The sequence below is a fragment of the Balaenoptera musculus genome, chromosome 9, assembly GCF_009873245.2.
Source record: "Balaenoptera musculus isolate JJ_BM4_2016_0621 chromosome 9, mBalMus1.pri.v3, whole genome shotgun sequence".
NCBI lineage: Eukaryota > Metazoa > Chordata > Mammalia > Artiodactyla > Balaenopteridae > Balaenoptera > Balaenoptera musculus.
In genome coordinates, this window is record NC_045793.1 from 14,149,906 (window position 1) to 14,173,442 (window position 23,537).

The 23,537-nt window shown below is 46.8% G+C and overlaps 1 protein-coding gene across 4 annotated transcripts in view; it reads left to right on the forward strand.

The window, feature by feature from the left end:
• Positions 1–14,288: 14,288 nt before the first annotated feature.
• The window catches only part of DENND2A (DENN domain containing 2A), a 100,827-nt gene continuing 91,578 nt past the window's right edge, over positions 14,289–23,537 (forward strand). For 3 of the 4 annotated variants that reach the window (XM_036863728.1, XM_036863731.1, XM_036863733.1), the window contains exon 1: positions 14,289–14,541. The gene's annotated coding sequence lies outside the window, so the exon portion shown is untranslated. The remainder of the gene's footprint in view (positions 14,542–23,537) is intronic. The other variant, XM_036863730.1, reaches the window with a different exon arrangement.

Consider the following 23,537-nt stretch of genomic DNA (forward strand, 5'->3'; position numbering starts at 1 on the left):
CGCAAACTACAGAGCCCACATGCCCTGGAGCCTGCACGCCACAACTAGAGAGAAGCCCGCGCGCCGCAACGAAGATCCCGCGTGCCGCAACTAAGACCCAACGCAGCCAAAAATAAATTAAATAAATAAATAATCTTGGGGAAAAGAAAACAGTAGTTAAGAACAAAATTCTGGAGCTAAGTAAGCCTGGCTTCAGTTCTTGGTTCTTTGTAACCTGTATAACCTTAGGGGCACGTTACCTCGCCTTTTGGAGCCTCTATTCCTCACTTGTCAGATGGAGGTAAGAACAGAACCTGCCTCTCAGGCTGTTGAAAGCAGTGAGTCAAAACTGTACATGAAAAAAAAAAAAAACTGTACATGACGTGCGTAACACCAGGTGTCACTAAATGTTAGCAAATATTGTCATTTATATTATCTAGATAAATAAAAGTTCTGTTTCACAAATTTGGAGGAAACATCGTGGAAGGTCTGACTTCAGCCCTTTGTGGCATGCTAGAAATTCACCTAAAGTGGTGGCTCTCAAACTTTAGTGGCCATCAGAATCACCTGAAGGCTGGGCCCATCTCCAGTGTCTGATTCTGTAGGTCTGGAGTGGAGCCTGAGAACTGACAATTCTAACAGGTTCCCATATGCTGCTGCTGGTCCTGGGAACACAGTTTGAGAACCACTGACCTTGTGGTGGTGGCGATGCTGGTGGTGCTGATGGTGATAAAGGTGCACCATCTCAAGGAGTTAACAAGTCACCCAAACAGGTGAAGCTGAGGGATTCCCAGGGCCCATGTGGATATCAATTAGGAGAACAAACTTATACATATGAAGACACCATGGACAGCAAAATCAAACAGTGATATCAAATATGGACCCTAAATCAAAAATTGTAAGGGCAGCCTTTAAAAATTAGAGTTGTTGATTTGTAGGCAAGCTGCTTCTCACACGGGTAACTCTATGTAATGTTTCGTGATTAGTAACAGCAGGGATGTATTTAGAATGATTAATGAATTAAGAGACTGAATATACAAACAGACACTGGCCAGACCATACATGACGACAGAACTCTGACCCGTAGCCTCGGCAGCAATGGGCCCCGAATAGTCAGGACTTGGTCCCTGACTGCAGCTTCTCTAATTTTCGCCCCCCACTATCAACTCAGGACCAATCAGAGAAAGCCAAATAGCCTCTCCAAACCAATCACACGCGATGCCCTGGGCTCCAGCCTCCCCGTGCCAACAACCTCCAATTCAGGGCACCTGAAGCCTTTTCTTTTTTCTCTGTAAACCTTTTCCGCTAGCATTTGATTCTCCACTTGTACTTGAGTCTCTGCCAAATGCAACTGATTGTAACTGACTCCCTTGCTATAGAAAGCTCTGAATAAATAGCCTCTATTTGTTCTCATTTGGGTGGTCTTCGTTTATTTCCACAGAATCTTCACAGTGGTAAGCCCGTTAATAATCAACAGTTTCCAGTTCTTGGAAATGTTCCTGCTGGTATTAACTCTAGTACCACTAGGTGGCACCAATCGCTTGTGAAGTGCATCCAAATCTTCTGCAGAATGGGAGGGGGAAAGAGAGGCCAAGACCCACCTGGCTGTGCTGATTTTTTCGCTTGAGCCAAATGACTGTGATTTTAGCATCTCCCACGTTACATTGTTACATAACAGATGTGATGCAGAGCAAGTATTTATTCAAGATCCTGGAGAAGGGGTTGGGGATGGGGACTTGGCTGGTTCTGGGGTTTTCAACCTCTGCACTTTTGACCTCTGGGGCAGGATAGTTCTTTGTTGTGTGTTGGGGTGGGGGGAGCAGAAGCTGTCCCAGGATGTTTAGCAGTATCTCTGGCCTCTACCCGCTCAGTGCCGGAAGCACCCCCCTTTCCCAACTGTGACAAAACATGTCTTCAGGGACTTCCCTTGTGGTGCAGTGGATAAGACACCACGTCCCCAACGCAGGGGGCCTGGGTTCGATCCCTGGTCAGGGAACTAGATCCCACATGCATGCTGCAACTAAGAGTTCGCATGCCGCAACTAAGGAGCCCACGTGCTGCAACTAAGGAGCCTGCGAGCCGAAACTAAGACCCGGTACAACCAAATAAATAAATAATATGTCTTCAAACATTGCCAGATGTCCCCTGGGCGAACAAAGTTGTCCCTAGGTGAGGACCACTTCTTGTGGAGGACAGTTCTCTGCTGAGACCCTTTCAGCATCCTGCTCCCCTCCCCCATCACACATGCTCACTTTCTTCAGGATAGATACCGGGAAGGGACACCCCTGCATACCCCTTCCACAGCCTCCACTTCATCCCCACCTTGGGCAGGCTCTACACCAGTGTGTCTCCAGTGGGGACTTGAGCCACCTCCACCAAAAACACCTGGGGTAGCTGTAAAACTGCAGATTCCCGGGCCCCATCCCAGTCTCCCTGCATTAGGATCCCTTTGGGGAAGAGTAGAATCTGCTTTTCCCCCCACAAGCCCAAGGGAATTATCAGGGAAGGAAAAAGTTTGAGAAGCACCGACTCCACCCTACCCCTAGGTCCTGCTTGGTACACCTAGCCTGCAATTAGCTCCTCAGGGAGTTGGACCCTGGCATGAAAATGCTGGCTCTGGGCCACCCACATACATCTACTCCCTAAGCCGGTAGAGTAGAAATATCAGAAATCATACTGGAAAAGAAGACTAAGGGAGAAGGCCCCAGCCCCTGCCCGGCCTGCTGCAGTGATTTTCCATCGCTTCCTCCCTCACGTCGGGCCCTCCCCAGCCCCTCCCTTTCTCTTTTCTTTGCTTTAGCTGTATTGTCTCCATTACCTCTTCTCTTGAGATTTCTCCTCCTCTGGTTCCCACCTTCTGGTTTCCTGGATGGTTGCCGCAGCTCTACCCTGGTGCAGGTGCTGCCCCTGTGCTGACGCCGCGTGGCCTGGGCAGGTCCCCGGTGCCCGTCTGTGAGGCCCCTTCCAGCTGTGCCCCTGCAATGCCCACCACGCTGCGTACAGCCTGCTGCTGCCGGTCCTGTAACCAGGTCCTCCCTCCGTTTGCAAGCGGGGCAGATGAGGACGGTAGCTCCTGACCAGTGGTCCCGACAGCAAAGGTGGGAAGGGGTCGTCTGGGGTCATCCCAGCTCTGGCACTCATTCGTGGTGGCCTTGGGCAAGGCACCTAGCTCTTCTTGGCAGTTGCTTCATTGGTAAAGAGGCTGCTATTAGAACCTACCTCCTGGGTGATCTCTGGGAAGCCTTGACACTCCCTGGCACCCGCTCAGGCACACAGGAAAGAGCAGAATGAGAATGTGCACAGGCAGCTGCTTTGTGCTTTCTCCGCCTACCTGAGAGGGTGGGGACTGGGAGGGACCTGAGGGCCATTGTGCCCCATCTCTCCAGGAGCCCGAGACCCACAAACAGGAGTTGTCTTGCCCAAGGTGGTGCTGCCATCTGGGGCAGTCAGAAGCCACCTGGCTTGCCGTTGGCCAATATATATATATATTCTTAAGGTGATATATAGTTGATTCACAGTATTGCATCTTTGGCCAATATTTCGATTTTGATTTGATTTGATCTGAGAGATATACGAAGTGGATCAGATATTAGGGCCTTACAGAAATATGCTCCCCCCCCGGCAAGGTGTGCCCTCTGAGAGGCAGCACAATGACTTACAGCCATTTGGGGGTCTGAAGGCTGAGATCAGGGTCTGGGTGGGTGTTAGCAGAGGGGACGAGCTGGCAGGCTCTAAGCCCAGAGGTGTGGTGCCCAGATCCTAACGTGTGATGAAAATGTTTGAAGGGGATTCTTGCCGCCCCCTTATGGCTGAGGAGATTGCCTAGCTGGTCGGGAAGTAGAGGGGAAGGCTCTGAGAAGCAAGAGGTGGAAGCCTTGTGTCCTCAGCAGGGTCCAGAGCCGGTCCGACTGCCCTCCTGTGTTCCGAAATCACAGTGCACAGGAAGAGCGAGACCTGCTTAAACACAGAAATTCATGCCTCTAAAAGAGTATCTCAGTCACCATCCTCCAGTTCCTTCCCCTGAAGTTTAACTGGATCTTCCAGAAGGAACAGAGAAGAATATAAGCGTAGAGGGTACTGGGCATTGCAGGTATGATAGTTGAGACTTTGCCTAATGGTGAAAGATGCAGGCCTTCCATGACTTGGTTCTCTCTTTTTGTCATAGACACACTAATCCTTGTAAAGTTATGAATGCTTTAACTGTGTGGAAAAAAAAGAAAACATGACCCTTCAAAGTAAGGTAGGGGCATAGGAGTGAAACAGGTGGTGCTTATGCAAAAATTACAGATTATTGTGATATTTGCCAATTCGGTGATTCTTTTTTTTTTTTTTTTTTTTATTCACACACACACACACTGTATTTTATTTTTACAAGACATAAATAGACTGACACCAAGCATTGTACATGGATGACCACAACAAAAGCAACAATGATTGCAATTACCAAACATGAAACACACTCATACTATGTCATAATATTGACATTCAGTCCAGTAATCCTCCACTGTAACAGCTCCTTTACTTTGCAGTGAAAATTGATTTGTATATTCTTTGCCTCTGAGTCCTTGTGGGATTTTTTTTTTTTTTAAATTCAGACAGAAAGTCACAAAAATTATACTCATCCTCATCAGTTCACTCAGTCCCATGTAATTAATTTTTTTTTTCATCTTGATCTTTTGTTAGCACTTTTATGAGTTCATCAGTTTTTCATTAGAGTTCTGAAAATGCTTATTCATTCAGTTCAGCAGTACAGTCAGTTACCAGAAACCTGTACTTGTCAGAGTCTTTTCCATGAATTTCTTGAAGATGAAACCCTTTTATAGGAACATATTTGCAAAATCATCAGAGTACACCCAGAACTGTCTGTAAATGACAAAAGACTTAAAAATGACCACGGTTAAAGATTTGATGAAAGTTCATAATAATGCAGTTGACAAGAAAATTAGTTATTTCTGAGATATACATTTTAAAGTAATAACTAGGATTATTACTTATAACATTATACCAGAACATATAAGATTTTTAGAAATTTCATGTAATGTCTGAAACATTTATATTAACATATTTCCATACATATTTCCATACAAATACAAATATAAGATTTTTAGAAATTTCATGTAATGTCTGAAACATTTATATTAACATATTTCCATACATATTTCCATACAAATACAAATATAAGATTTTTAGAAATTTCATGTAATGTCTGAAACATTTATATTAACATATTTCCATACAAATAACCCAATGAAAGTTTAGTATTAGTTGTTTTGTTTGTTTTTTTATACTGCAGGTTCTTATTAGGCATCAGTTTTATACACATCAGTGTATACATGTCAATCCCAATTGCCCAATTCAGCACACCACCATCCCAACCTCACCGCAGTTTTCCCCCCTTGGTGTCCATATGACCATTCTCTACATTTGTGTCTCAACTTCTGCCCTGCAAACTGGCTCATCTGTACCATTTTTCTAGGTTCCGCATACATGCATTAATATACGATATTTGTTTTTCTCTTTCTGACTTACTTCACTCTGTATGACAGTCTCTAGATCCATCCATGTCTCAACAAATGACTCAATTTCGTTCCTTTTTATGGCTGAGTAATATTCCATTGTATATATGTACCACATCTTCTTTATCCATTCGTCTGTTGATGGGCATTTAGGTTGCTTCCATGACCTGGCTATTGTAAATAGTGCTGCAATGAACATTCGGGTGCATGTGTCTTTTTGAATTACGGTTTTCTCTGGGTATATGCCCAGTAGTGGGATTGCTGGGTCATATGGTAATTCTATTTTTAGTTTTTTAAGGAACCTCCATATTGTTCTCCATAGTGGCTGTATCAATTTACATTCCCACCAACAGTGCAAGAGGGTTCCCTTTTCTCCACACCCTCTCCAGCATTTGTTGTTTGTAGATTTTCTGATGATGCCCATTCTAACAGGAGTGAGGTGATACCTCATTGTAGTTTTGATTTGCATTTCTCTAATAATTAGTGATGTTGAGCATCTTTTCATGTGCTTCATGGCCATCTGTATGTCTTCTTTGGAGAAATGTCTATTTAGGTCTTCTGCCCATTTTTGGATTGGGGTGTTTGTTTCTTTGATATTGAGCTGAATGAGCTGTTTATATATTTTGGAGATTAATCCTTTGTCCGTTGATTCATTTGCAAATATTTTCTCCCATTCTGAGGGTTGTCTTTTCGTCTTGTTTATGGTTTCCTTTGCTGTGCAAAAGCTTTGAAGTTTCATTAGGTCCCATTTGTTTATTTTTGTTTTTATTTCCATTACTCTAGGAGGTGGATCAAAAAAAGATCTTGCTGTGATTTATGTCAAAGAGTGTTCTTCCTATGTTTTCCTCTAAGAGTTTATAGTGTCCAGTCTTATATTTAGGTCTCTAATCCATTTTGAGTTTATTTTTGTGTATGGTGTTAGGGAGTATTCTAATTTCATTCTTTTACATGTAGCTGTCCAGTTTTCCCAGCACCACTTATTGAAGAGACTGTCTTTTCTCCATTGTATATCTTTGCCTCCTTTGTCATAGATTAGTTGACCATAGGTGCGTGGGTTAATCTCTGGGCTTTCTATCTTGTTCCATTGATCTATGTTTCTGTTTTTGTGCCAGTACCATACTGTCTTGATTACTGTAGCTTTGTAGTATAGTCTAAAGTCAGGGAGTCTGATTCCTCAGCTCATTTTTTTCCCTCAAGACTGCTTGGCTATTCGGGGTCTTTTGTGTCTCCATACAATTTTAAGATGATTTGTTCTAGCTCCGTAAAAAATGCCATTGGTAATTTGATAGGGATTGCATTGAATCTGTAGATTGCTTTGGGTAGTATACTCATTTTCACAATGTTGATTCTTCCAATCCAAGAACATGGTATATCTCTCCATCTGTTGGTATCATCTTTAATTTCTTTCATCAGTGTCTTATAGTTTTCTGCATACAGGTCTTTCGTCTCCCTAGGTAGGTTTATTCCTAGGTATTTTATTCTTTTTGTTGCAATGGTAAATGGGAGTGTTTCCATAATTTCTCTTCAGATTTTCATCATTAGTGTATAGGAATGCAAGAGATTTCTGTCCATTAATTTTGTATCCTGCAACTTTACCATATTCATTAATTAGCTCTAGCAGTTTTCTGGTGGCAGTTTTAGGATTCTCTATGTATAGTATCATGTCATCCGCAAACAGTGACAGTTTTACTTCTTCTTTTCCAATTTGTATTCCTTTTATTTCTTTTTCTTCTCTGATTGCCGTGGCTAGGACTTCCAGAACTATGTTGAATAATAGTGGTGAGAGTGGACATCCTTGTCTCGTTCCTGATCTTAGAGGAAATGCTTTCAGTTTTTCACCATTGAGAATGATGTTTGCTGTGGGTTTGTCATATATGGCCTTTATTATGTTGAGGTAGGTGCCCTCTATGCCCACTTTCTGGAGAGTTTTTATCAGAAATGGGTGTTGAATTTTGTCAAAAGCTTTTTCTGCATCTATTGAGATGATCATATGGTTTTTATTCTTCAATTTGTTAATATGGTGTATCACATTGATTGATTTGCGTATATTGAAGAATCCTTGCATCCCTGGGATAAATCCCACTTGATCGTGGTGTATGATCCTTTTAATGTGTTGCTGGATTCTGTTTGCTAGTATTTTGTTGAGGATTTTTGCATCTATATTCATCAGTGATATTGGTCTGTAATTTTCTTTTTTTGTAGTGTCTTTGTCTGGTTTTGGTATCAGGGTGATGGTGGCCTCATAGAATGAGTTTGGGAGTGTTCCTTCCTCTGCAATTTTTTGGAAGAGTTTGAGAAGGATGGGTGTTAGCTCTTCTCTAAATGTTTGATAGAATTCACCTTTGAAGCCATCTGGTCCTGGACTTTTGTTTGTTGGAAGATTTTTAATCACAGTTTCAATTTCATTACTTGTGATTGGTCTGTTCATATTTTCTGTTTCTTCCTGATTCAGTCTGGGAAGGTTATACCTTTCTAAGAATTTGTCCATTTCTTCCAGGTTGTCCATTTTATTGGCATAAAGTTGCTTGTAGTAGTCTCTTAGGATGCTTTGTATTTCTGCGGTGTCTGTTGTAACTTCTCCTTTTTCATTTCTGATTTTATTGATTTGAGTCCTCTCCCTCTTTTTCTTGATGAGTCTGGCTAATGGCTTATCAATTTTGTTTATCTTCTCAAAGAACCAACTTTTAGTTTATTGATCTTTGCTATTGTTTTCTTTGTTTCTATTTCATTTATTTCTGCTCTGATCTTTATGATTTCTTTCCTTCTGCTAACTTTGGGTTTTGTTTGTTCTTCTTTCTCTAGTTTCTTTAGGTGTAAGGTTAGATTGTTTACTTGAGATTTTTCTTGTTTCTTTAGGTAGGCTTGTATAGCTATAAACTTCCCTCTTAGAACCGCTTTTGCTGCATCCCATAGGTTTTGGGTCGTCGTGTTTTCATTGTCATTTGTCTCTAGGTATTTTTTGATTTCCTCTTTGATTTCTTCAGTGATCTCTTGGTTATTTAGTAACGTATTGTTTAGCCTCCATGTGTTTGTCCTTTTTACGTTTTTTTCCCTGTAATTCATTTCTAATCTCATAGCGTTGTGGTCAGAAAAGATGCTTGATATGATTTCAATTTTCTTAAATTTACTGAGGCTTGATTTGTGACCCAAGATGTGATCTATCCTGGAGAATGTTCCGTGCGCACTTGAGAAGAACGTGTAATCTGCTGTTTTTGGATGGAATGTCCTATATATATCAATTAAATCTATCTGGTCTATTGTGTCATTTAAAGCTTCTGTTTCCTTATTTATTTTCATTTGGATGATCTGTCCATTGGTGTAAGTGAGGTGTTAAAGTCCCCCACTATTATTGTGTTACTGTCGATTTCCTCTTTTATAGCTGTTAGCAGTTGCCTTATGTATTGAGGTGCTCCTATGTTGGGTGCATATATATTTATAATTGTTATATCTTCTTCTTGGATTGATCCCTGGATCATTATGTAGTGTCCTTCCTTGTCTCTTGTAACATTCTTTTTTTTTTAAGTCTATTTATCTGATATGAGTATAGCCTACTCCAGCTTTCTTTTGATTTCCATTTGCATGGAATATCTTTTTCCATCCCCTCAACTTTCAGTCTGTTATGTGTCCCTAGGTCTAAAGTGGGTCTCTTGTAGACAGCATATATATGGGTCTTGTTTTTGTATCCATTCAGCCAGTCTATGTCTTTTGGTTGGGGCATTTAATCCATTCACGTTTAAGGTAATTATCGATATGTATGTTCCTATGACCATTTTCTTAATTGTTTTGGGTTTGTTTTTGTAGGTCCTTTTCTTCTCTTGTGTTTCCCACTTAGAGAAGTTCCTTTAGCATTTGTTGTAGAGCTGGTTTGGTGGTGCTGAATTCTCTTAGCTTTTGCTTGTCTGCAAAGCTTTTGATTTCTCCATCAAATCTAAATGAGATCCTTGCCGGGTAGAGTAATCTTGGTTGTAGGTTCTTCCCTTTCATCACTTTAAGTATATCATGCCACTCCCTTCTGGCTTGCAGAGTTTCTGCTGAGAAATCAGCTGTTAACCTTATGGGAGTTCCCTTGTATGTATTTGTTCGTTTTTCCCTTGCTGCTTCAATAATTTTTCTTTGTCCTTTAATTTTTGCCACTTTGATACTATGTGTCTCGGCGTGTTCTCCTTGGGTTTATTCTGTATGGGACTCTCTGCGCTTCCTGGACTTGGTGGCTATTTCCTTTCCCATGTTAGGGAAGTTTTTCGACTGTAATCTCTTCAAATATTTTCTCTGGTCCTTTCTCTCTCTCTTCTCCTTCTGGGACCCCTATAATGCGAATGTTTGTTGCGTTTAATGTTGTCCCAGAGGTCTCTTAGGCTGTCTTCATTTCTTTTCATTCTTTTTTCTTTAGTCTGTTCTGCAGCAGTGCATTCCACCATTCTGTCTTCCAGGTCACTTATCCGTTCTTCTGCCTCAGTTATTCTGCTATTGATTCCTTCTAGTGTAGTTTTCATTTCAGTTATTGTATTGGTGATCTCTGTTTGTTTGTTCTTTAATTCTTCTAGGTCTTTGTTAATCATTTCTTGCATCTCTCAATCTTTGCCTCCATTCTTATTCCGAGGTCCTGGATCATCTTCACTATCATTATTCTGAATTCTTTTTCTGGAAGGTTGCCTATCGTCCACCTTCATTTAGTTGTTTTTCTGGGGTTTTTTCTTGTTCCTTCATCTGGTACATAGCCCTCTGCCTTTTCATCTTCTCTATCTTTCTGTAACTGTGGTTTTTGGTCCACAGGCTGCAGGATCGTAGTTTTTCTTGCTTCTGTTGTCTGCCCTCTGGGGGTTGAGGCTATCTAAGAGGCTTGATGGGAGGCTCTGGTGGTGGGTAGAGCTGACTGTTGCTGTGGCGGTCAGAGCTCAGTAAAACCTTAATCCACTTGACTGTTTGATGGGTGGGGCTTGGTTCCTCCCTGTGCTGTGGCGGTCAGAGCTCAGTAGAAACCTTAATCCACTTGACTGTTGATGGGTGGGGCTGGGTTCCCTCCCTGTTGGTTGTTTTGCCTGAGGCAACCCAACACTGGAGCCCACCGGTGCTCCCCAGTGGGGTCAATGGCAGACTCCGGGAGGGCCCACGCCAAGGAGAACCCCCCAGAAACCTCCGCGCCAGCGTCCCTATCCCCACGGTGAAACAGAGCCACTACTCGCCTCCGCAGGAGACCCCCCAACCCAGCAGGCAGGTCTGGTTCAGTCTCCCCCAGGGTCACGCTTCCTTCCCCTGGTCCCCGATGCACACATTACTTTGTGTGGGCCCTCCAAGAGTGGGGTCTCTGTTTCCCCCAGTCCTGTCAAAGTTCCCTGCACTCAATTCCCACTAGGCTTCAAAGTCTGATTCTCTAGGAATTCCTCCTCCCGTTGCTGGACCCCCAGGTTGGGAAGCCTGACGTGGGGCTCAGAACCTTCACTCCAGTGGGTGGAATTCTGTGGTATAAGTGTTCGCCAGTCTGTGAGTCACCCACCCAGTAGTTATGGGATTTGATTTTACTCTGATTGCGCCCCTCCTACCGTCTCACTGTGGCTTCTCCTCTGTCCTTGGACGTGGGGTATCCTCCTTGGTGAAGTCCAGGGTCTTCCTGTCAATGATTGTCCAGCAGCCAGTGGTGATTCTGGTGCTCTCGCAAGAGGGAGTGAGAGCACGTCCTTCTACTCCGCCATCTTGGTTAATCTCAATTCGGTGATTCTTTGAGATTTCCAGTGGTACCCTGACAAATGTCAGTGGTGATCAACAAACGCCACCTTCTCCACAGCACCCCCTAAAGGGCCCCCACAGCTTCCAATCTCCCAGCCCCAGCACAGGAGGTAGAAGGCAGGAGAGCATCAATTGGGGCAGGGTGGAGGGCAGCAAAGACAGGCCCTTCGAAGCTAGGGGAGGATGTCAGAGCACCAGGGCCCTCAGTCTGGGCTCTGCTCACCCCTTCCCCTGGGTGGCCTCCACTTCCCCCGCCCCATACTTCCCCTCCCATCCCACACCTCCTGGATGACATCTGATTGGGACCGAGAACAAACCCAGCCTGGGTTTGAGGTTTGGGTGGGATGCTTGGCTTGGTTTTATTCCTCAGAGGGAGGCAGCTGGGGGTTGTGGTGGGACTGGCGGGAGGTCGCATCCAGCTGCCTCTAGGCTGGGGAGAATGAGCCACGGATGCAACGTGAGTAGCATGGAATGAGAACGGCAGGAGGGAGATGGCTTCCTGGGGAGGAAAGGAGTAGGATGCCTGCGAAAGACTGAGGCAGCCCTGCCGCCAGCCCAGATGGCTCCGTGGGCTCAGGCCCACTCTCAAGGGATGAGGAGAATCTTCACCAAAGGCATGTCAAGGTGAGGCTGTGGACTTTCCCTGCCCCTAAAATAGGCTCCCTCCTTGCTCTACCTTATCCAAATGTCACGGCCCCAAACATAAATGATTCCTCTCCCCATCCAGGCTTCTAGATAAAATAATAATAATTTTTAAAAATAACCAAACTTCTCATCTATCATCTACTGTGTGTATAACTTTCAACTACGCGCTGGCAGGCCAATGGCCTTGAGATAGACGTTCCTGCCGGGCAAGGAGTCGAAAAGGAATGGTCACAGTGACCAAGCAAGGGGTACCCAGTCTCTGGGGGGCGGTGTCAGAGATGCCCGTGCTTCCGAGCAGGGAGCATAACCAGGACGAGGGTTGAATGCTCATCCAGAAACGCCCCTCCAGAGTGACTGGCGCTGGGCAGAGCCCTTGCTCTCAGGCAACTTGGTGTGACCAAAAGGCCTGGGCCCGTGTGACCTCAATAAGTCACATAACCTCTTAAAACTTGGCTTTCCCGCCCATAAAATGGTAGGGGGTGATAGGTAATTGCCCGGGAGTGTGGAGTGGATCAGGGGCCATGACAGAGGTGAAGTACCTGGAACTGAAAAGACACTCAGGATGTGTGTAGCATCCCAAAGGAATTTAAGCGGACGTTAAACAATTTGGGGGAGAGTAGACGTTCAAAGGCTCCTTCTCAGGCTCTCTCCTCCTCTTATTCAGACTAGCCTCCTTTCCCTGGTCCCGCAGTTCTCCTTCATTTGGCTTATGGTGCGGGCTCTGTGCTGCTAGCCACGCTCTGCAGAAGGCCCCGGACCTAAAAGGTTGGGGGGAGGGGGAAGCTCAACGCAGAAGGGAGAAGAAACACTGCCTGCTGCCCTCCTCCCTCCTTGAACCTTTGCTCCTGCAAAGAAAAGAGATTAGGAAAAGAATAACAAACAGGAGCTGAGGGAGCGCGCCCGCCATAGGCCAGTCCAGGTACTACACACTTTACTTGAAGATCTGCTTTAATCCCCACACCATGAGGTCGGTTATAACCGCTTTTTCCACCATACGGATGAAGACACTGAGAGTTAGAGGCCAGGCAACCTGCTCCAGAGCCAGATTTGGCCGTTTGTCCCAGAGCCTGTGCTCCTCTACAGGATGCTGAAGGAAGAGGAGGGTGGGGATGAGAGATGGTCTGCAGTGCCTCGTGGTCGCTCTAGGTGGAAACAGCAGCATTCAAGATCAAGAATCAATCATTTAAATGATTATAGTTAAAAAAACAAAAACAAATAAACCTGCTTACACCTTGCAAATTTGTATTCTAAAATTTTACGTGTTAGTTGAAATGGGTATGGTGTGAAGGAGTTGAGGGAGGTTTAAGGAGGTCTACAAAAGCTTTGAAGATCTTGTAGCATGAGCAAACCCCTCAACAAAGAAGATGGAGCTTTTCTGTCTTTGTGACTTTTATATCTGAAAAAGCCCCTCAGAGCTCAGGCCCCCAGTCTGCAGGAACTGCCTAGGCAGTATCTAATGTTCCCCATGTTCTGCAATCCTTTATTTTCTCTTTCCCCTCTCTCCTGTACACCCCTTTTCTGAATTAGTAGGCTAAGCCTCTCTCTCCCCTTTTCACCCCTTGCCTAGGCTGTAGGTCCCTCCTTCTAGGAGCCTCGTGGGCGAAAGACAAGAATGACTTTTCCCGGGGGTGGGGGGAGTAGACACGGGCCTGGAGCCTTCCCCCAACACTCATCAATCACCACTGCCAGCTCCATCTCCCTTTCAGCAGGGCACTCCTCTGCTCAAAAACTTGCCATGGGTCCCCAGCTGCCCTCAGCATCAACTGCCCACAGCATTTTCACGTGTACTTGGCAGTCCTAAATCGTGCCGATCTGTGTTCCTCGATCCTTTGTCCTACGCAAGTGGGGGCAGCAGGCACCGTAAAGTCACTTCTCCTCTGGGAAGGTTTCCTGACCCCCGCCCGGTTGGGAGTCTTGTGCCCCGCGCTCAGGGCCGCTGGGCTTTCACTGATACTGCCAGGGTGTCGGCGCCCCGGCCAGACTTGGAGCTGCAAGGGGCAAGGGTGGCGGCTGACTCGTTGCCTAGGGCGTCCCAGCCCCCAGCCCTGCGCCTGAGCCCTAGTAGGTGCCCCATAAACGCGTTAAAAAGACTGGAGTGAATTGAGGGTAGGGAGTGTCGCCGCCACTCCGGTGCATCTATCTCACGGTCTCAGTCCCCGGCTGAGCGGCGTCGCGCGGATAACCCCGGGCCCGGTGGAGACGGAGCCTGCCACTCGGTGGTCTCCAGCAAAAAAAGGGTTAATAGACCGCCATCTCCCCACCCCCCAAAAAGGGCGAAGGGACGAGTCCCGTGCAGAACGGTCCTGTTACTGGAGCCGCTCGAGTCCGCGCGGCCCTGGGAGAGGCTGTTGTCGTGGCAACGGGGCCGGCGCGCCCGCCAGCTGCGGATAGCTTCACTGAGCGGCGGCGGGCGGGGCCGGCGGGGCGAGCGGCCCGGCTCAGAGCCGCCGCGCCACCGGGAGAGGAAGGGGCCGCCGGCCGAGCCCCGCCCTCTACTCGCCCACAGCGGCGGCCGGGCGGCGGGGACGCGAGCGGAGGGCGCCGGGAGAGGCCCGGCCGACACGAGCGCGGGGGGCTGCGGGCCATGGCGCCCCGGGCCCTCGCCGCCCGCCGCCCCCGCCCGCCGGGCGCCCCCGAGCTGCGCCTCGGAGCCCACGGAGCCTCGGCCCGCCAGGAGGTAGGGCCGTGCCGCGGGACCGAGGAGGGGACGCGCGGGGGGACCGAGGAGGGGACGCGCGGGGGTGTGGGTAAGAGAGGAGCCGGCCGGAGCTGCCCCAGCCCGGAGCTGGGAAGTGGCTCTTTGCAGACCAAAGACTGGGTTTCCCGTGTGCGGACGTGGGGACCGAGGCGCTTGAGCCCGACCTGTGGGACTGGAGCAAAGTGCTGTCCGGACGTCCTTCCGGGAACTCGGGAGGCCGTGGTCCCGCGCCTGGGAAACCTGCAGAAACCGGGCAGAGCCCCCGCCCTGCGCCGTGCTCGTCCCAGGGGCGCGGGAGAGAGAGAGACAGAGACAGAGAGAGAAAGAGTGTGTGTGTGTGTGTGTTTACAGAAAGAAATTTGCAGTGTTAAGAAAGCAGGGAGGTAAAGATGACTGCATGATCTTATTTCTCCCACTTTTCCCCTCAGGATGGAGTTGGGCCCAGATGGAGCCCAGGGGTAATCTCTTAACACAGGATATAATGATATTTAGGAGGGTCACAGGGAACTGGCTTCAAACCACTGAGAAGAGCTGGACCTCCGCGGAGGAATCCTGTCCTTAAGGGTATCGGGTGGGAAAGCCGGACATTGCCTCTAGGGGCAGAGATTGGGAAACGGGAAGTGCACTGACTTTGTTTTTAGCCAGCTGGTGCTGGGGAAGGAGCAGACGAACTTATAGCTGGTGTTTAGATGTGCTTCAGGGATGCAACTTCTCTAGTGTTCTGAATGACACAGAGTAATAACAGCCCCAGGGTTATAATAGGCACTCTACAGTAATTTTGCTATTAAACTCTTACACCTGCAGTGGTTACTACATAAAAGAAAAGAACAAAATCCTTTCTGCTTGCACCATCAAGTATCAAACACACCAAAGGAGTGGAGTAGACCCTCTTTGGGGTGGACCACCTAGGATGAGCAGAATTCTACAAGAAGTCAAGGGCAAACAGTAACTGTTTTTAGGAAGGGCAGTGAAAAGGCTGGCCTTCAGTCCTACTATTCCGGAAGAGGTGAACCCTGCCTGTGTCGTGCATTCATTCACTTAACAGTTCTACAGCTCGACATGCTAGGCGTTAGGGACAGAGTGATGAATAAGATATCTCCCTTCCCTCCAGGCACTCACCATCCTAGCTGGGTAGTCAAACAAAAAATTAAATACAGTCTGCATCTGGCCTGGCCATCCATGCGTGCTGTGTGCTAGGGGAAACCAGAGCAGGGCTGCCCAGCTCAGGGGAAACCCACAGAATAGGTAAGGTCAGGCTGAGCCCTGAAAACCTTTTCACCAAGAAAGCAAAGCAGAGAAGTTTGTTTCAGGCTGAGGGAACAGCGTGTGCAAAATCACCAAGCGGGAGGGAGGACAGGCAAGTGTGGGGAGAATTCATGGTTGCAGTTCCCAGAGGGAAGAAGGATCTCGCTGAAGCAGGGACCATGGGATTGGTCTGTATCTTAGAAAGCTCACTCTGCTTGCTGGGTGGAGGCTCAGAGGAGGATGAGACCAAGGCCTTGCAGCACCCAGGCTATAGTTACTGATGCGCAGGATGACCGCAGTGGTGACGTGGGATAGAAAGAGCCAAGAGATAGAGAGGTGGGACCTAGTGACAGACTTGGGCACAGGGTCAGATAACTTAGAACTAAATGCAGAAAAGCTCAGGAGAAAACAAAGCAAAGCAAAAGGAATGAATATTTTGAATGGCCTGAATTTAGCAGATTATAACACTTGGACCATGAATTTGGCTATAAGTTTTCTGGCAGCTTAGAGACAAACAAAAATACACTAGATTGCACAGTTTTGGATTTTGGACAAGAGAAAGCACACAAATTCAGCACAAATTTTTTCCTGGAATTGAACTCCACTGGGAATTTGTCATGTGGAAGTTTGTGTAAAGACTAGAGTGACATAGAAAAAGGAATTTCATTGTCAGTGTTACAAAAGATGGGAAGATAAAATTCCACATGACTGTCTTCCTATATCATCTTCCTGTTATGACTTGGGGACATACTGCATTTCTGTGGGGGGCTGAGTGCCAGCTCAGGCCTGTGGGCAGTCATGATGCAGGGCAGTGAGGGCCTGGGGAATCCTATATGGAGGAGCCCATGGGCTCTCAAGTGTAGGAAGAGGTGATACCTACTACTTTGATGAATGTAGAGAACAAGCAAGCACCCCACCCCCACCATGAAGGGGGAAGCAGGCACATCCTAGTATAGCCCACAGACAGGTGGGCTGAGACTGGTCTGGAGAAGGGGTCTGGTAGGGCAGAGTATTGGGAGGGTTGCCTTCGGAAATCTTGACCAAAGAGGAACAGAGAATGGGAAGAGCATTTCAGGATTCCATTCAGCTGGGTGGGTCCACTTCCCCTAGTGGTCCAGGTCTTTCTGCCCTCAGACCTGATGTTAAGGCTGCTTCTAGGGGTGGGGAAAGGGTGGGACTCAAGACACCAGAGATCCATTCTACTGAGGTCAGGGAGGGTGGGAAACTTCTTCGCTGCAACATAAGGAATGTTGCAGAAGAACCGGGAGTGAGGGCTGGGAGGTAAGGCTCTACACTCAGTCGCACATCTCCTGACCAGGCCCTTCCCGTTGGTTTCTGCAGAAGGGTGAATCTGCAGAATCTATGTCAATGCATTTCTTTTTATTTTTTATTATTAAAAAGGGGGTTTTAAAATAAATTTGTTTATTTATTTATGTATTTATTTATTTTTGGCTGCATTGGGTCTTTCGTTTGCAGCATGCGGGGCTTTCTCTAGTTGCGTCGAGCGGGGCCGCTCCTCGCCGCGCTGTGCAGGATTCTCACTGCGGCGGCCTCTCCCGTTGTGGAGCACGGGCTCCCGGCGCGCGGGCCTCAGCAGTTGTGGCTCGCGGGCTTGGTTGCTCCGCGGCATGTGGGATCTTCCCGGACCAGGCTCAAACCCGTGTCCCCTGCATTGGCAGGGCGGGTTCCTAATCACTGCGCCACCAGGGAAGCCCTATATCAGTGCATTTCTGATGTGCCCTCCGAAGTTTAAACCACTTCTTGCCAGCTGTAGAAGTCTTAACACTGAGTAGGGTGTGATAATCTACTCCATCATGCCTCCACATCACAGTTCTTAGCATTTTAACCCAGGGAAAACATTACACATTTAAATGCTGGGGTCAGGGGGGCATTTTTAAACAAGTGATGCCTGGGCTCTGGCCCCAGACCAAGTAAATCAAAATCTCTGAGAATGGGCCCGGGCGTCAGTATTTTTAATAAGGTGCCAGGTGATTTTAAGGTACAGCCAAGATTGAGAGCAGCTGCTTTAACAATCACCTAGAGGGCTTCATTACAGCAGGGGGACAGAAACCTCGGATTGCAAAGCAAAGGACCCCATAGAATTTAAAATTTGGAAGCCTGTTACAATGAAATCAAACTGGCTAGTAAGCCTTCAACATCAAGAGCTAAGCCCATCTTGAGCAGATACAGATAAGGAGGCTAGTAACAAACACATTTATGTGAAGTTTTGTGTGTATGTGTGTGAAGCACTTTTTTTGAACAGAAATTCTAAAAGCATAATTACAAGCCTTCTACAGTTAGATCTGTCTGGTCTAATACTATCATATGCAGTGCTGCACCATAGCCAAAACTGAAAAGCCTCAGAACCTTTCTCTTTTTGCCTAGGACCCACATAGGTCTATCTTTTTTGAGTGCTGAGCCTCTGAGTTTTCTTTCTACTTCCCTCCTGATACTCAAGTGTATGTGTTCTCTGACCTCTGTCTTCCAGATTGGAAAGAAGCTGGGAGAATTCATTTGCAATTTAACTTGCCTAAAGTCTCAATCAAAAGGAGTGAATCTCTAAGAGTTGAATTTCAGTAACTCTGACAGGATAACAGGGGAAATATTTTGAGGCTCCATGGCTTTCCCAACAACCCTCAAATATACCTCGCAGGCAGTTACTTCTTTGGCTGTGGGCAAAGCTGACTCATCCTCCCCCACTATCTCTGGAATCCAGCCCCCTTATTTTGCTTCCTGAGGGTCTGTGGATGTCTGACAGTTACTCATGAGTGACAAAGACCCCTGCTTGTGCCTCGTGTCACTCCCAGTCTCCTGTGTCCAGGCATGGTCCCTTCTTCCTTCAGCAGAACCAGACAGCTGCCACAGGTACCCTGGGCTCTCTTTGAAACCCCTGCACTGGCCACCCAACAGAGGGACTCACAGGCACCAGTGCCCCTTTAATGATGGGAGGCAAGTCAGTGGCGGGAACTGAGGTGAGTGATTCTCTACATTTGACATCCAAAAGACAGCAATATGTCGGGAAGCCAGCGTCAGACCATCTTTTCCCCTCGTGGTAAAATCATTGTCTGATTTGGGCAAAATTTATCCAAACTCAGTTTGCCTAGAAGTTAAGCCCCTGCCAGCTGGAGCCCAGAATTGCTTTCTCTTTGGCTTCTCTTTAACACGTTCATCCTTGGCCTGTGGTGGGCTGAAAGAGGGATGAGCCCGAGACCCCCTTTTCCAACTGGCTAAACTACTAAAAACCAAGTTATGGTTTCCCCCGCCCCCAGCCTTAGGGAAAGAGGGGTGAGTCACCCTCGCAGCAAGCTTAGGGAAGAGGTTAGCTTCCCTCTGTATTGGGGAACCAGGAGGTTCCATGCTTCCCTTCAGAAGGAAATGAGAGCAGGATTGAGCTGGAGAATGGGGACAGGACAGGAAGCTGTGACCGTGACCATGACCGTGACTGTTCTTCCATGGTACCCAGGCCTTCCAAGGGCTGCATGTCTTATCAGGAGGGCTGTCAGACCAGTTCAAGCAGAGTATCAAACGCATTTCCTTTTGTTTTGTTTTCTTTAAAAGTGTGCTTTAAAATTTTAGGATTACTTTTATATACATACTTTTATATACACATATATATTTTATGTAAATATGAAAGTTATCCTTATTATAAAACATTTGAGCAATACATAAAAAGAACACAATGAAAAATGAAAGTTTTCCCCATACTGACTCCCTCCTCAGAGGCCATCACTGTTCAGTGTATGTACCAAATCCCCCAGACTTCTTTTCTTTACACGTAATATATTATGTTTGTTTGTTTGTTTGTTTGTTACAAAAATGGAAGCATGCTATCATAACAGTATTTTGTGAGAATAATTCCATGTGGGACATACACAGTCCTCTCCTTTCTAACAGCTGCCTAGTCTTCCTTTGTATGGATCGATTTCATTTGTTTAACACATTATTTATTGATGAGCAATTAGTTGTTTCTGATTTTAGCCACTGCTAAGACTCCCCAGCACTCATTCCAACATTTCTATAAGATGAATTCCCAGAAGTGAAATTGCTAGGTTAAAAGATTTCAAAGCCAAATGCATATTGAATATATCTGTGCCCAGTGATGGATGTTTTAAAAATGAGATTCTGATACTCCGTCTTAAAATATTGTAAAATATTATTACTTCTCTCTCCCCTAACCCAAGTGTCCCCACCCTAGTTCCCCACTGAATTTACTATGAATGTCTATTTAAGATAATACGAAAATTAAAATTCATAGTGTGGTAATTCATAGAGACAATCTATTATTTTGAGTTTTGTTAAATTTAAAAAGGCAACATATTAAAACTAGAGTTTCTAAGAAATTTTTTATGGTTTATAGATTGTCATCCAACAAACTGTCCCAATATTGTCTCTTGCTGTTGGTTTCGTGTACCCAAAATCTTGATCCCATATAACCACGATTTCACATAATTGTGCAGGCTGAAACCTGGGATGGGTGGGCTGGGTTATACACAAGAGCCAACCCAGGGAAATAATCCAAGGTGTCTCCCTCTTTCTCCCTCTTTCTTCCTCACTTTTCAGAAGGGAAGATGTCATAGGGTTGAATTTGATTTAACCCTAAGTTCTCTGCAAATCCACTGTGGATAATGGATAGGGTAACCATATATACAAAGTGCGACACTTGTAAAGTAAAAAGGGAGCACTAAAGATAATTGATATACAGCAGGCCTCTCCTGGGACTGTTCCTGCAAACTGCCACCTGGTGAAGGATTGGACATGCCCATCCATTCTCCCTGCTGGTCCAGGTGCATTGACCTAGGGACATGGTTCTGTGCCATCCCTCTGACCCCAGCCTTTCTCAGCCCCCCTAGAGTAGAGGTCTGAGTGCAGGGAAGGAGGAGGGGGGCAGGTGGCTAATGCAGTGCTGTGTGTCAACTCATTCCCACTAAACGAGTCAGAGGAGACAGGTACCACTTCCCTGCTCCCCGCAGCTCTCCATGGAAAAAGTAACAGCTGCCTTTCCCCAGCAAACTGGAACCATTAAAGCAAGACATTTCTATAATTTTATTTGTGCTTCTCACGTCCCTGGGAAATACAGGCTCAACCGCCCCGGATGACCGAGCAGAGGTATTTGTATGGAACCACACCGCAAATCAGGATTAAAACTGACCTTGCATGGTCAGGAGAGAAGTTAGCTGGGGGAGAAGCCATAGAGCACCAATTTGGTCACTGGGCAGGAGCAATGGGACAGCATGAGACACAGAACTTGCATCCCCTACAGCTGGAGTGGGACCAGTTTCTCAGCCACAGACTTGGTCAGAGGGGTGGCTGGGAAGACACGGTGGAGCTTCCCACCAAAGCAGCTTGCCGGGGCACTGGGCTTCTGCCAGGGCAACGTCTCTAGCTCACTGGGGGCTCAGAGGGATTTCTCCATTTGATACTCTGAGCTGGAGGTGAGAGTTGTTCAGATGTGAAATGAAGTGTGTGGTCATCCAACCCCAAGTATAACTCCCTGGCAGCCTGACATCCTTTACATCTGGTCCATTTCATTATCTGTGTTTGTGACAATCAACAAACATACGCAAGCTCCCAGGACATCAAAAAGGGACCAGTAAAAAAAAAAAAAGGGACCAGTGTTCTGTTTACCCGCCAGCCAAACTGATGCATCTAATGGGATAGAAAAACATCAGAGAGGAGAGGCTCCTTGATGCCTCCCAAAACAATGAGACGTGGAGATTCCGGCACCGCAGAGTCAAGAGAGGCTCCTGTTCCAGGCTCTCCTTTCACCTGAAGGCAGGTCAGTCAAGATCCCTGGCCTAGGACAGAGGGAAGAGCGACAGGGAAAAGAGTCAGAGGCTGCTTCTAGGCACACACACAGCCCAAGTTCAGGCTGCCTGTTGACTGGAGGGCAAGAGAAGGAGAATGCTGCTTTCAGGACGGGGAGACAGAGCACCTGCAAGAGCTCCTGGGGCGGGTCCACAAGCTCCTCCTCACATCCCTGAGGTCTGGCCTCCATCCCTAACCATCTGTGGAGACTTTATTCCGTTACTCATGATGCAGTCATTGAATAGCTAGTTTGCTGTTCTCATTGGGTTTGTTTGTTTGTTTGTTTTAATTTATTTATTTTTGGCTGTGTTGGGTCTTTGTTTCTGTGCGAGGGCTTTCTCCAGTTGCGGCAAGCGGGGGCCACTCACTATCGCGGCCTCTCTCGTTGCGGAGCACAGCCTCCAGACGCGCAGGCTCAGTAGTTGTGGCTCCCGGGCCTAGTTGCTCCGCGGCATGTGGGATCTTCCCAGACCAGGGCTCGAACCCGTGTCCCCTGCATTGGCAGGCAGATTCTCAACCACTGCGCCACCAGGGAAGTCCCAGTTCTCATTGTTTTTGAGCTTCCTAATGTATGCAACTCTCCTGACCCGGGTCACAGTCGATATAAAACTGGTATGGTGACACATCTATGCCACTTGTCAAAACGCTGAAATGCTTCTCTACTGGTTGGTTAATAGTCACTCCCGGTGTCCCACAATCCTGGGAGCCCCTAGACCAGATCCAGCCATTTAAAGGGTCAACAGTAAGGCCACTGCAATTGGCTGGTGTCCGAGCCCCACCTTTGTGAAGTGTTTTGAAGAATCGCTCCTCCCCTGAGACACCACAACCATCTGGGTTGTCCTAATTGTCTTTGGAAAAGGAGATCTTCACTGATTCCTTTTCTTCTTCGAATTCAACAAGCATTCGTACCACACCCACGATAGACCAAGATCTGATCTAGACATTGCAGAGGAATAAAAAGAAGCCCAATGCAGGTGTTCTGTCATCAGACCTCCCTGTCCGGTGGAAGGCCCAGATGAAGAAACATTAAAAAGAACTGATCAAGAGCTGGGTAACAGGGGCAAAGTGAGAGTCCCCCTCACACTCAATTCTTCACTGTCTTCTTTGGCTTCACTTTCTCCCTCAGAGAGCTTGTTCATGCTCACTGGTTCGTCAGCTGCGTCCCCAGTTTTACCACCTCCAGGGTTGTGCTTTCGCCAGACTCTTAGACTCTACCTCTGGCTGCCTGCTTTACACATTTCCTGTTTTTTTTTAAAGGTCTATTTTAAAGATTATTTTTATTTATTAGTTTTAAAAACATATTTATTTATTTGTTTATTTAGGTTGCGCTGGGTCTTAGTTGCAGCTCGAGGGCTCCTTAGTTGCAGCATGCAGGATCCTAGTTGTGGCATGTATGCAGGATCTAGTTCCCTGACCAGGGATCGAACCCGGGCCCGCTGCATTAGGAGCATGGAGGCTTACCCACTGGACCACCAGGGAAGTCCCTACACGTTTCCTCTTGAATGTACAAAAAGAACACGTATGTTTATCACGTCTCCTCTTTATGTTCCACGGAGAGCAAACCTTACCTCCTCTTTCTGATTCCAGAACGTCTCCAAGTCTCATCCGCCAGCCCCTTCCATCCTCCTCTCTGTGTTTCCCCATCACATGTCCCAGAGTAGCTGTCCCACCATCAGTCTTGTCCGGGGCAGGGTGCACCGTCCCTTTTCCTCATGCCCTTGCCTCGCCTAAACACTCTCCTAGCTGTCGGAACCCAATCTATCAAAGGGCCACCAGATTCTGCCTCTTCTCTGAAGCAGTCCATGACTCCTGACTTTCATTGCCTGCCTCTAAATTCCTCCAGTTATATTTACTTCATAACATTTACCACTGTAGTTTGAATTTAGTCCCTAAGCCACTCTCACATTGTGGTTTTTGTTAAACGT